The sequence below is a fragment of the Microtus pennsylvanicus genome, chromosome 1 (genome assembly GCF_037038515.1).
Source record: "Microtus pennsylvanicus isolate mMicPen1 chromosome 1, mMicPen1.hap1, whole genome shotgun sequence".
NCBI classification, from domain to species: Eukaryota; Metazoa; Chordata; class Mammalia; order Rodentia; family Cricetidae; genus Microtus; species Microtus pennsylvanicus.
In genome coordinates, this window is record NC_134579.1 from 174360716 (window position 1) to 174373412 (window position 12697).

Genomic DNA, 12697 nt, shown 5'->3' on the forward strand with positions numbered 1-12697 from the left:
CATTGGGACCTTGGGAGCTCAGTCCATTGCTCCAGTGTGGGTCTCTGTCTCTATCTCCATCCATCGCCAGATGAAGGTTCTATGGTGATATGCAAGATATTCATCAGTATGGCTATAGGATAGGGTCATTTCAGGTTCCCTATTCTCAGCTGCCCCAGGAACTAACTGGGGACATCGCCCTGGGCACCTGGGAGCCACTCTAGGTCCACGTCTCTTGCCAACCCTAAGATGGCTCCCTTAATTAAGATATGTGCTTCCCTGCTCCCCTATCCAACCTTCCTTTATCCCAATCCTCCTTTTTCCCCAAGTTCCCCCATCCTCCCCTTCTCACTTTCTCTCCCCATCTCCCCTTACCCCCCTCCCACTCCACCCCCAAGATCCCAATTTTTTGCTCTGCAGTCTTGTCTACTTCCCATACCCAGGAGGATAGCTATATGTTTTTCTTTGGGTTCACCTTCTTATTTAGCTTCTTTAGGAAAAAGATGAAAATGGGATGTACTCACTCATAATTGGTTTCTAGCCATAAATAAGGGACACGGAGCCTACAATTGGTAATCCTAAAGAAGCTAAGTAAGAAGGTAAACCAAAGGAAAAACATATAGCTATCCTCTTGGCTATGGGAAGTAGACAAAGCTGCCGGAGAGAAAATTGAGATCTTGCGGGTGGGGTGGGATGGGGGTAAGGGGAGTTGGGGAGAGAAAAGGGAGAAGGGGAGGATGGGGGAACTTGGAGAAAAAGGAGGATTGGGATAAAGGAAGGTTGGATAGGGGAGCACAGAAGCACAATTCTTAGTTAAGGGAGCCACCTTAGGGTTGGCAAGAGATTTGAACCTAGAATGGCTCCCAGGTGCCCAAGCCGAGGTCCCCAGTTAATTCCTTGGGCAGCTGGGGATAGGCAACCTGAAATGACCCTATCCTATAGCAATACTGACGAATATCTTGCATATCATCATAGAACCTTCATCTGGTGATGGATGGAAATAGAAACAGAGACACACACTGGACCACTGGACTGAGCTCCCAAGGTCCCAATGAGGAGCAGAAGGAGGGAGAACAAAAGCAAAGAAGTCGGGACCACGAGGGGTGCACCCACCCACTGAGACAGCGGAGCTGATGTATTGGGAGCTCACCAAGGCCAGCTGGACTGTGACTGAAAAAGCATGGGATAAAACTGGACTCTCTGAACATGGCGAACAATGAGGGCTGATGAGACGCCAAGGACAATGGCAAGGGGTTTTGATCCTACGTAATGTGCTGGCTTTGTGGGAGCCACCCAGTTTGGATGTCCACCTTCCTAGATATGGACGGAGGGGGGAGGACCTAGGACTTACCACAGGGCAGGGAACCCTGACAGCTCTTTGGACTGGAAAGGGAGGGGGAAAGGAGTGGGGGGAGGGGGAGAAGGAAGGGGGGAGGGGGTGAAGGGGGGGAGGAGGGGGAGGGAAATTGGAGGCTGGGAGGAGGTGGAAACTTGTTTTTTCTCATTTTCTCAATTAAAAAAAGGTTAAAAAAATAAAAATAAAAAAATAAAAAAAAGGATATCATATTATAGACTCACTGACCTTTATTTGTGGCTAGAACTCAATTATAAGTGAGTACATCCCATTTTCATCTTTTTGGGTCTGGATTACCTCACTCAGGATAGTGTTTTCTATTTCCATCCATTTGCATACAAAATTCGAGAAGTCATTGTTTTTTACCGCTGAGTAGTACTCTAATGTGTATATATTCCACACTTTCTTCATCCATTCTTCCATTGAAGGACATCTAGGTTGTTTCCAGGTTCTGGCTATTACAAATAATGTTGCTATGAACATAGTTGAACAAATGCCCTTGTCATATGATCTGGCTTTTATTGGGTATATTCCCAAGAGTGGCATTGCTGTGTCCAGGGGTAGGTTGATCCTGAAATTCCTGAGAAACCGCCACACTGATTTCCAAAGTGGTTGCACAAGTTTGCATTCCCACCAGCAATGGATGAGTGTACCCCTTCCTCCACAAACTCTCCAGCAAAGGCTATCATTGGTGTTTTTGATTTTAGCCATTCTGACTGGTGTAAGATGCTATCTCAAAGTTGTTTTGATTTGTATTTCCTTGATCGCTAAGGAGGTTGAGCATGACCTTAAGTGTCTTTTGGCCATTTGAAGTTCTTCTGTTGAGAATTCTCTGTTCAGTTCAGTGCCCCATTTAATTGGGTTAATTAGCATTTTAAAGTCTAGTTTCTTGAGTTCTCTATATATTTTGGAGATCAGACCTTTGTCTGTTGCGGGGCTGGTGAAGATCTTCTCCCAGTCAGTAGGTTGCCTTTTTCCAGTCCCAAGTATAAAATATTTTTATGGGTGCCTTTTGTTATTATTGTAGCAGGAGGCAATGTTGCCATTGGCTTGTTGCAATGCTGCCATTGGCTTCATGGTTGCATTAACCTCCTTTAAATCCTGAATCAAGCTCCACTTTCCTGATTTCTTTTTAATGACTTATTCAGCTGTTTCTGCACTAACTGTTGGGCAGCTTGTAGTTTTTCTTCTGTCTGAGGTCACTGATTTACCCATACAGGCACATCATTTTTCCATACAACTGAACCTGGATATTTGGGTTAAGCTTTTGTTAGATTTAATGTTTTCTTTAACTGACAAGTCTATTTCCTTTATTGTATCTTTAGTGCTTGAGATTCTCTCTTCCATCTCCTGTATTCTGCTATTCATGCTTGCATTTGTGGTTCCAGATCATTTTCTCATGATTTCTGTTTCTTTAATTCCCTCAGCTTCTGTTTTCTTTATTGTCTCTATTTCAATTTTCAAGTCTTGAATAGTATCTTTCATATGTTTGATTGTTTTTTTCTTGGTATATTTTTATTTTTATTTATTTATTTATTTATTAAGGATTTCTGCCTACACCCCTCATCCGCCTCCCATTTCCCTCCCCCTCCCCCGATCAAGTCACCCTCCCTCATCTGCTCGAAGAGCAATCAGGGTTCCCTGACCTGTGGGAAGCCCAAGGACCGCCCACCTCTATCCAGGTCTCCAAAGGTGAGCATCCAAACTGCCTAGGCTCCCCCAAAGCCAGTACGTGTAGTAGGATCAAAAACCCACTGCGATTGTTCCTGAGTTCTCAGTATTCCTCATTGTCCTCTATGTTCAGCTAGTCCGGATTTATCCCATGCTTTTTCAGACCCAGGCCAGCTGGCCTTGGTGAGTTCCCGATAGAACATCCCCATTGTCTCAGTGTGTGGTGCACCCCTCGCGGTCCTGAGGTCCTTGCTCGTGCTCCGTCTCCTTCTGCTCCTGATTTGGACCTTGAGATTTCTGTCCCATGCTCCTCTGTCTCTGTCTTTTTTCATCACCTGATGAAGGTTAATATTCATGAGGATGACTATGTGTTTGTCTTTGGGTTCACCTTCTTACTTAGCTTCTCTATGAACATGCATTATAAGCTCATTGTCCTTTATTTATGGCTAGAAACCAAATATGAGTGAGTACATCCCATGTTCCTCTTTTTGGGTCTGGCTTACCTCACTCAGGATAGTGTTTTCTATTTCCATCCATTTGTATGCAAAATTCAAGAAGTCCTTGTTTTTTACTGCTGAGTAATACTCTAATATGTATATATTCCATACTTTCTTCATCCATTCTTCCGTTGAAGGGCATCTAGGTTGTTTCCAGGTTCTGGCTATTACAAAAAATGCTGCCATGAACATAGTTGAACATATACTTTTGTTGTATGATAGGGCCTCTCTTGGGTATATTCCCAAGAGTGGTATTGCTGGATCCAGGGGTAAGTTGATTCCGAATTTCCTGAGAAACCGAAACACTGCTTTCCAAAGTGGTTGCACAAGTTTGCATTCCCACCAGCAATGGGTGAGTGTCCCCCTTTCTCCACAACCTCTCCAACAAAGGCTATCATTGGTGTTTTTTATTTTAGCCATTCTGACAGGTGTAAGATGGTATCTTAAAGTTGTCTTGATTTGCATTTCCCTGATCGCTAGGGAAGTTGAGCATGACCTTAAGTGTCTTTTGGCCATTTGAAGTTCTTCTGTTGAGAATTCTCTGTTCAGTTCAGTGCCCCATTTTATAATTGGATTGATTAGCCTTTTACGGTCTAGTTTCTTGATTTCTTTATATATTTTGGAGATCAGACCTTTGTCAGTTGTGGGGTTGGTGAAAATCTTCTCCCAGTAAGTGGGTTGCCTTTTTGTCTTAGTGACAGTGTCCTTTGCTTTACAGAAGCTTCTCAGCCTCAGGAGGTCCCATTTATTCAATGATGCCCTTAGTGTTTGTGCTGCTGGGGTTATACGTAGGAAGTGGTCTCCTGTTCCCATGTGCTGTAGAATACTTCCCACTTCCTCTTCTATCCGGTTCAGTGTGTTCGGACTGATATTGAGGTCTTTAATCCATTTGGACTTGAATTTGTGCATGGTGATAGATATGGATCTATTTTCATTCTTTAACAGATTGACATCCAGTTTTGCCAGCACAATTTGTTGAAAATGCTGTCTTTTTTCCATTGTATACTTTTAGCTCCTTTATCAAAAATCAGGTGCTCATAGGTTTGTGGGTTAAAGTCAGGGTCTTCTATTCGATTCCATTGGTCGACTTCTCTGTTTTTATGCCAATACCAGGCTGTTTTCAATACTGTAGCTGTATAATAGAGTTTGAAGTCAGGGATGGTAATGCCTCCAGGCAATCCTTTATTGTATAAGATTGTTCTGGCTATCCTGGGTTTTTTGTTCCTCCATATAAAGTTGATTATTGTCTTCTCCAGATCTGTGAAGAATTTTGATGGGATTTTGATGGGGATTGCATTGAATCTATAGATTGCTTTTGGTAGAATTGCCATTTTTACTATGTTGATCCTCCCAATCCAAGAGCAAGGGAGGTCCTTCCATTTTCTGGTGTCTTCTTCAATTTCTTTCTTCAAAGACTTATAGTTCTTGTCGAATAGGTCTTTCACTTCCTTGGTCAGGGTTACCCCTAGATATTTTATGCTATTTGTGGCTATCGTGAAAGTTGATGCTTCTCTGATTTCCCTCTCTGCTTCCTTATCCTTAGTGTAAAGGAAGGCAACTGATTTTTTGGAGTTGATCTTGTATCCTGCCACATTACTAAAGGTGTTTATCAGCTGTAGGAGTTCTTTGGTAGAATTTTTGGGGTCACTTATGTATACTATCATATCATCTGCAAATAACGAAAGCTTAACTTCTTCCTTTCCAATACAAATCCACTTGATCTCCTTATGTTGTCTTATTGCTATTGCTAGAACTTCAAGCACTATATTGAAGAGGTATGGAGAGAGTGGACATCCTTGTCGTGTTCCTGATTTTAGTGGGATGGCTTTGAGTTTTTCTCCGTTCAATTTAATGTTAGCTGTTGGCTTGCTGTAAATAGCTTTTTTTATATTTAGGTAGGATCCTTGTATCCCTATTCTCTCCAAGACCTTTATCATAAAGGGGTGTTGAATTTTGTCCAATGCTTTTTCAGCATCTAATGAAATGATCATATGATTTTTTTTCTTTCAGTTTATTTATATGGTGGATTACATTGATAGATTTTCGTATGTTGAACCAGCCCTGAATCTCTGGGATGAAGCCTACTTGATCATAATGGATAATTTTTCTAATGTGTTCTTGGATTCGGTTTGCCAGTATTTTGTTGAGGATTTTTGCATTGATGTTCATGAGTGAGATTGGCCTGTAATTCTCTTTCCTGGTTGAGTCTTTGTGTGGTTTTGGTATCAAAGTAACTGTAGCTTCATAGAAGGAGTTTGGTAATGACCCTTCTGTTTCTATATTGTGGAATACATTATGGAGTATAGGTATTAGCTCTTCTTGGAAGTTCTGGTAGAATTCCGCATTGAAACCATCTGGTCCTGGGCTTTTTTTGTAGGGAGGTTTTTGATAACCTCTTCTAATTCTTTGTGACTAACAGGTCTGTTTAGATTGTTCGCCTGGTCCTGGTTTAACTTTGGTATATGGTATTTATCTAAAAAAGTGTCCATTTCTTTTATATTTTCCAATTTTGTGTTATACAGGCTTTTGTAGTAAGATCTAATGATTCTCTGAATTTCCTCTCTGTCTGTGGTTATGTCCCCCTTTTCATTTATGATCTTATTTATTTGTGTGCTCTCTCTCTGTCGTTTAATTAGTTTGGATAGGGGTTTGTCGATCTTGTTGACTTTCTCCAAGAACCAGCTTTTTGTTTCATTGATTCTTTGGACTGTTTTCTGTGTTTCTATTTTGTTGATTTCAGTCCTCAGTTTTATTATTTCCAGTCTTCTACTTCTCCTGGGCGCTTCTGCTTCTTTTTTTTCTAGAGCTTTCAGGTGTGTTGTTAAGTCCCCAATGTATGCATTCTCCATTTTCTTTAAGTGGGCACTTAGTGCTATGAACTTTCCTCTTAGCACTGCTTTCATTGTGTCCCATAGGTTTGAGTATGTTGTCACTTTATTTTCATTAAATTCAAGGAAGACTTTCATTTCTTTCTTAATTTCTTCCTTGACCCAGGTGTGGTTCAGTAGTTGACTGTTCAGTTTTCATGAGTTTGTCGGCTTTCTGTGGGTAGCATTGTTGTTGCCTTCTAACTTTAATCCGTGGTGATCAGATAGGACACAGGTGGACACTGATATTTTTTTGTATCTGTGGAGGTTTCCTTTGTTTCCAAGTATGTGGTCAATTTTTGAGAAGGTTCCATGGGCTGCAGAGAAGAAGGTATATTCTTTCCTATTTGGGTGGAATGTTCTATAGATGTCTGTTAAGTCCATTTGCTTCATTACCTCCAATAATTCTCTTAATTCTCTATTAGGTTTCTGTCTGATTGACCTGTCCCTTGTAGAGAGAGGTGTGTTGAAGTCTCCTACTACTAGTGTGTGTGATTTGATGTCTGCTTTGAGTTCTAGTAATATTTCTTTTACATAAGTAGGTGCTTTTATATTGGGGGCGTAGATATTCAGAATTGAGACGTCATCCTGACGAATTGTTCCTGTTATGAGTATAAAGTGACCATCTCGGTCTCTTCTGATTGATTTTAGTTTGAAGTCAGTTTTGTTAGAAATTAATATGGCCACACCTGCTTTTTTCTTAGGACCATTTGCTTGAAACACCTTTTCCCAACCCTTTACTCTGAGTAGGTGCCTGTCTTTGTGGTTGAGATGTGTTTCTTGCAAACAGCAGCATGTTGGATCCTGTTTTCATATCCAGTCTTTTAGCCTGTGCCTTTTTATAGGTGAATTGAGCCCATTAATATTAAGTGATATTAATGACCAGTGGTTGTTTACTCAGGTTATTCTTATTGCTTTTGGTAGTAGAGATTGTGTGTCTCCCTTCTTTGAGATGTGCTGGTGAAGGGTCACTAGATGCCTGGGTTATTATAGGCAGTGTTGGCAGTGTTGGATTCCTTGGGTTGTGATTTTCCTTCTATTACTTTCTGTAGAGCTGGATTTGTGGCTACGTATTGTTTAAATTTATTCTTATCCTGGAATGTCTTGTTTTCTCCATTGATAATGAACGATAGCTTGGCTGGGTATAATAGTTTGGGTTTGCATCCATGTTCTCTTAGCTTCTGCAGTACATCTATCCAGGACCTTCTGGCTTTCATAGTTTCCATAGAGAAGTCAGGTGTAAGTCTGATCGGTTTACCTTTATAAGTAACTTGCCCTTTTTCCTTTGCAGCTCTTAATATTCTTTCTTTAACCTGTATATTTTGTGTTTTGATTATTATATGGCGAGGAGATGTTTTTCTTTGATCCAGTCTGTTTGGTGTTCTGTATGCTTCTTGAATATTTAAATGAATATCTTTCTTTAAGTTGGGAAAGTTTTCTTCCATAATTTTGTTGAATATATTTTCTGGGCCTTTGAGCTGTGACTCTTCTCCTTCTTCTATTCCTATTATTCTTAAGTTTGGTTTTTTTATTGTGTCCCATATTTCCTGAATGTTTTGTGTTGAGAATTTGTTGGCTTTGCTGTTTACTTTGATCTGTTCGTTTATTTTCTCTATGGTGTCCTCAGCATCTGAGATTCTTTCTTCTATCTCTTGTATTCTATTGATTATGCTTGTTTCTGTAGACTCTGCTCGTTGACCTAGATTTTTCATATCCGGCTGGTCCTCAGTTTGTATTTTCTTCCTTGCCTTCATTTCAGTTTTCAATTCTTGAACTGTTTCCATTACCTGTTTGATCGTTTTATCTTGGTTTCCCAGGGTATCATGTACATATTTACTCATTTCTTCAAACTTTTTGTTATACTTCTCATCCATTTCTATAAGGGCATTTTTTACATGTTGTTTAAGGGACTCTATTGCGTTCATAAAGTCAATTTTTTCCACTTCTTCTGTTTTAGGTTGTTCAAATACTTCTGTTGTAAGATCCTTGGGTTCTGGTGTTTTCATGTTGTTTTTCAGATTATTGGGTGAGTTCTTGCCTTGGCGTCTGCCCTTCTCCTCCTATTAATCCTATCTAATGGGTCTTATAAAAACCGGATCAGGTTTCCCTGCTGGCCCAGGGCTCCGCTTACAAAATGCCCTCGCTCTGTTTCCTGGTTCCTGCCGCCGGCCAAGAACCCTCTCACCCCTCCGAAGGGTCTTCAGGACAGGACCAGGCTCCCCGTTTGCCAGTGACCTGGCCAACCAAAGGCCTACCTCTTTGATTTGATTGTAGTAGGGCGATCTGCTCTCCTTATTGCATGCCTGACCCTGCCGCTTGCGTCTGCTGCCGCGCTGGTCTCCCAAAGCCTCTTCCTGAATGTGGTGTTACTCCGCCGCGTCTGGCGCCGCCGCTCTGCCTCTGTGCATCTGGCGCCGCCGCTCCGCCTCTGTGCGTCTGGCGCCGCCGCTCCGCCTCCTCTTGGTATTTTTTATGGGATTTGCTGATATCTTCCACTTTTTGTTTGTCTTTTCCTCCATTTCATGGAGGGAATGTCTCATTTCCTCTTTCATTGTTTCAAGCATTCTCCTGAAGTTATTTTTAGGTCATTTTCTTCTGCTTCATCTTTAGTTGGTTGTTCATGTCTTGCTGTTGTAGGGTCTTTAGGTTTTACTGGTGTTGATCTTTGTGGTGTTGTATGTGTTCTTACCTTTTCTACTCATCTTTTCCTTTAATAGGTGTGGTTGGGGCTATTGGAGATTTTGTTGATTAAACTTCTAGGTGTCCATAAATCTAAAACTGAGATGGTTGTTCCTTATGGTAGAGCTAGTGCCACAGTTCTAACTACACCGTTGATTACTCTATGATCCTGGAGGTAGCTCAACACTCTTGGACTTTGCTCTGCTTCCTTGGAGTTTGCTGTCTTAGGCCTAATTTGGACTAGGTTACAAGTCTTGACCTGTTTCTGTAAATCCTGGTCTAGATCTGCATTGAGTGCAGGTTTTTCAGTGAACTCTCCTAAAAAAAAATACCTGATCTTGCCCTAGGAGGTCTACTGTCCGGTATGATAGGATCAATCCTTCCCTCATTTTCCTTGCCTAGACCTTGATTAGGTAATAACCCTTATTGAAACATTTGATTTGTAACAGCTTGCTGGAAGAATGTAAATATACCCCCATTCTGGTCATAATATCTCGCCCCCATAAATTTACTGGTTAATGAAGAAAAATATATGGCTGGAAAGGTCTTTCATGGCAGTCTCCATTCTTCCATTGCAGCTCATTACTACTTTGATCAGGATTTCAGGTATGACCAATTCCCTGTAGATGTGTCTTAGTCTCTGTCTTTGGCCACTTAGAAGGCCAATGGCTAGCAGTTATAACTGAAATTTCTGTGCCAGGATATAGAAGACTAGATATTTTTTTTTTTCCATTTGTAAAGTAAGTGAGTTGTCGTCTTTGAGGACCTTTGGCTTGTAGCCAATTGTGGTCAGATGAAACAAATCCATCTTTTCCTCTCTTATCTTTCTTTATCTGATTTTTGATTTGCATATCAGGAAGTAAAATTAATTTTGCAAGCCTCTTAACCTGTTTTTACTACAGAAACTCCACTTGGTGAGTGAGTCATCATCTTGATCTCTCCCTCAAAATCAGCATAAATGACTCTAGGAGCAACAATAACATAGATAGTCCAACTTTTTTCCCAGTAACATACCTACAGTGCCCTTTGGTAAGGGCCCATAAACAACAGTAGGGAGAGCTTGCATCCCCAATTCAGGTGTCAGAACCGTGCATATGGAAGAACAGAGGTGAAGTCCTGTGCTTCCTGGGGTTGCTCTGAAAAGGTTCTGAATGGATTTTCTTGTGGATGAACAGGTTGTTGGATTGCCCCATAATTTTGTCTCAGGTTCCGAGACCGGCTCCTGCATCCATTTCCTGAAAGAGAGTTTCCTAGATTGTCTCTTTTTGATATGCACTCACTAGTCCAATGTTTTTCTCCCCTGCATATCCTACATAATCCCTAGTCCTCTTTCTGTCCTCATGTTTACTCTCCTATTGGGATGTTGTCTGTCCTGATACTCCAGAAAACCACATCCAAAACAGCTTCCAGGAAGTCTTGTAGCTTGCATTCTTCCTAGGCCTAGATCTCTCTTCTGGGATAGGATGTCATTAATTGTCTTTCTCTGCAACACAGCAGCTATAGCCATTCCCTGTGTATACAACTGGCCAATGTCTGTGCAAATTCAGATATAATGTCTTATGATATCCTGCTTTCTAAAAGGTCTTAGAGTAGCCTTACATACAGCATTAGTGTTCACAAAGGCTAGTTGATTATGAACAAGCCTTCTTCTGTGTCTCCAAGCAACTTAATAGATGCCTGTGTTATTCTGGAAACAAAGTCCTGAAATAATTCATCTGGTCACTATCTCACACTAGACAACTTCTGAATCTGTTCTTCTCACAATGGAAGTCTATTCCAGGCATTCCTGGCTGCTGCACACATTTGAACATATGCTGCCACATCAATGTCTTAACTGCTGATCTGCCCCTGTATAAGGTCTCTCACCTGCCAGCATTTAATAGGAAATAAGAATCTGCTGAGCTCTGTTTCTCTCAGCTGTGGCCTGACATTGCTCTGCAAATTTGGTTTTCAACAATAGATAGTCTCCTTCTGACAGGCAAGCTTTGGCTATCTGCTTCCAATCTCGTGGCTTCAGAGCGTCTATTGCTATATTTTCTAATAGCATCTGGGTAAATGGGGCCATTGGATACTGAGGTCAGTCAGTTTTAAATTCTTTGAGTAACTTAAATGACAAGTAACTTAAATGGGAGTGTGTATCTTAAGAAAATTTCCTTAAGCATCTTTTTGTTCTATTATGAAATACAATTGAATTTCTTGCATCTCTTCCCCTCTTTAGTGTCGTCTTGGATACAAGCTTATAAAGGAGATTCATTACTATTATATGGAATTTGCATAACCTTCAGAGCTCTTTGATTCACCATAGGTGAATCTAAACCAGTTATTATGCTAGGAAGAGAATTACTCTTCTGGCAAGAGTCCTGGATCAGCAGAGTTTTTCGTCTCTGCTATAGTGAGGTTACCAACTTTATCAAGCCTTAGCTCCTTCTGATCCTCATTATCATTTTTTTTGTCTCTCGGCATTGCTGGTTATTAACAAGGGAGATGAAGATTCCTCTTCATAGTTCTCTAATTCATTAGGCTCTGACTGACTGTAAACACTCAGTTCTGTAACAGCATCTTGCAACTCTTCCTGTGGTGCAGAGGGTATTGTCTCCCTTCTAACTGACTTAGAGGGAAGTATGTCCTGCTGTATGGGATTTTAGTCCAACCTTTCCTGTATTAGGATCCAGAAATAAAGTGTATCTACAGGGAAGCTTTCTGGTCCACAATTACAATAATATTGTTGAATCTTTATCCTAATTTCTTTTTAAAGTCCTGTACTCAGAAAACCAAGGACATAGCTGCTCTATAAATTCTAAAAATTCTTGTATCTGATGTTGCTGTACTCTTGCTCTTTCTGTCCTTTAATATAGCTCCAATCAACAGTATAGCTATTTGATTGCTTCTTCCTTCACCCATATTTCAATATATTTACAAATTTTTTATTCCCATTTTTTGTCCTGTTTTATTCTATGCTTCTTTATATTTTATTCTTCATTTCTGAGTGTTCATTACTCATTCACTACCTGTGGTGAAATTTCCTCATGGAATACTCATGTTCTCCTCCATATGTCTGGTCACTTCTTCAGTGATTTTTAGGGTTCAACGATCAGCCCCACATTGGATACCACTATGTCAGGGCCCAGACCAAGCATAAATTATTTCTTGAACCAGAGTGGAGACATGGGAATATAAACAGTTCACGTGGCAATATCAGGAGAGAGTCTCAGGGTTCATTCAAATCCTGAAGATCACCCATGTTGTGTTTATTATCTAAACAACTTTCATATCAAAAGGTAAACTAGGGGGAAGTTCCCTTAGCATCTTTTTTTATGGGTAGCAGGGGAAAATGAGTTAGGTCACATCTGCAACTATTGCTCCTCTCTCACATAGACTGAATTACCACCTCTTCCCAGGCAACCTTTTAAATTACCATAGAAGTCTCAGAGTGACATTAGCATATTCTAACCCTTTGGTTAAGATAAGGTCTGGTTTTCTCAAAAGGTTAGATGACCACCTTCCGTGTGACAGGTACAAATTGTGCTCTGAAGGTTGCTCAGAATTATGGCTGTATAATACAGCCCCTAAATAAGGAATAAAAATTTATTATACAAAAAAACCTCTTCAGTTACAAACACATACTCTGCCCCAATTGTTTGCTGTCTTTT

The 12697-nt window shown here is 40.6% G+C and overlaps 1 protein-coding gene across 2 annotated transcripts in view; it reads left to right on the top strand.

The window, feature by feature from the left end:
* LOC142833851 (amine sulfotransferase-like) overlaps window positions 1–12697 on the top strand; it is a 150385-nt gene that overhangs the window by 9563 nt on the left and 128125 nt on the right. The window lies entirely within an intron of this gene.